Source organism: Chiloscyllium plagiosum, chromosome 8 (genome assembly GCF_004010195.1).
Source record: "Chiloscyllium plagiosum isolate BGI_BamShark_2017 chromosome 8, ASM401019v2, whole genome shotgun sequence".
Taxonomy (NCBI): domain Eukaryota; kingdom Metazoa; phylum Chordata; class Chondrichthyes; order Orectolobiformes; family Hemiscylliidae; genus Chiloscyllium; species Chiloscyllium plagiosum.
Window position 1 is genome coordinate 30,921,496 of NC_057717.1, and position 1,869 is coordinate 30,923,364.

The window sequence follows — 1,869 nt, forward strand, 5'->3', positions numbered from 1 at the left end:
TTCCTGTGTGAGGAACTATTCCTACACTGGTCCCAAACCATTGAAGGGAGCCCATTGTTCAATTTTTCTTTTTCTGACCAACTTGGCGTTCCGGTCATACCGTCCCAGATTCATTCTTGCCCCACTGAAGGCAGCTCTCAGTCGATTGATTTTTCTCAAACTTAGTTAATGCATAGTATTCTCTGTCATCATCCTGAGCATTACAATAAAATAATCATCGTACCTGAAAATGTTCCCACCTGATACTGGATCCACTTTCCCCATCTTTTTTCCAAGGTTCAACAGTACATGGTCCCTTGGGATGGACACATACTCCTGCAGTAAGCTCTCCTCCATGCAATCCGTCGCTGCCCAGACACGGTCAGTATCCCAGTCTGTATCTGGATAATGCAAGTTTCTTAACATTATCATTTTCCATCTCTGTACCCTTTTCACTAGTTGGTAGCCCAAAGACGGCCCCTCACAGCGTAACCTTATAGTTTTTGTTCTAAAGCTCCAGCTAAATTCATTCTGAACTTGGAGGCATCCACTTTCTCTCAGACTCATTAACTAACACTATACTGAACCAATACTTCTACACTTCATCCTTTGCTTTCCTTTATATCATTTCTGAATGTGTTATACTTTGGGCTCCACACATCAGGAAGGATACATTGGACCTGGAGCAGGTCCAGAGGAAGTTCACAAGAAAATTCCCAGGAATGAAAGGCGTAACAGATGAGGAATGTTTAAGTGCTCTGGGACTATACATGATGGAGTTTAGAAGGACAAGGGGAGATCTGATTGAAACTTACAGAATACTGAATGGCTTGGATAGAGTGGACGTTGGGAAGATGTTTCCATTGACAGCAGATACGAGTAACCAAGGGCACAGCCTTCGAGGAAAGGGAAAACCTTTTAGATCGGAGATAAAGGGAAGCATCTTCACCCAGAGAGTGGGGAATCTGTGGAACTCTTTGTCACAGAAGGCTATGGATGCAAAGTCATTGAGCAGATTTAAAACAAAGATAGAAAAGTTCTTGATTGCCATGAGATCAAAGGGGAAAAGAAGGAAAGAAGGATCCTGGAATTACATTGACAGTCACAGAAACACTGACACCTTCTTCAATTTCCTGACTCCTCTGTGACTATCGCCCCTCCTTCCTTCTCCCTCCCCTCTGTCCAGTCAGGCTGCTTGTGGTGCCACAGATACGGCTCTGACTGCACTCCCCTGAGCAGCCCGCATCTTCATCAGCTTCCAAACTGGGAAACTTAATGGGGAGGGAGCCTCCCCTCCCCTCCCCCCCAGGGTAATCCTCTATTCCCTGACTGTATCTCTTGACTGATCACCCATTCCCTTCCTTCTTACAGGCCGTTATGACAGCAGTGTGATCCTCTCCCTGTATGTGTTATCCACCTAACTCTCAGCATTATAGATGTCTCACAGAATCTCCAGTCATTAACTGAGCTGCATGACCCGGTGATCGTCTCGAACACCAGCAAGGGCTATAACTTCTCCCAATGTAACAGAAAACGTTTTCCATTTGACCAACCCACTATTCCTTGGAAGGACAGCAATTCCAGGTGCACGGGAACATCAGCATTTCCAAAGTGCCCTCCAAGCCACGCTCCATCCTTCCAGCACTGTGTCTGTGCCTCCTGCTCTGCTGTTTCTCCAACTCCAAGTCCCAGTCGGCCTCGATCCTCGTTGCTGATTCTCCCGCTCTGTGCTGCTCGCTCTCAGGTTCTCTCCTTTTGTGACTCCCAAGTAATTGTAATCCTCAAGCCTGAGCTGAGATTTATAATACCCCATTCCGCACTGCTCCCTCACAGGATCGCCGCTGAGCCTGGTAAATAGTGAAAAAGAAGAGAATTAGAGGCGGCAGAAGG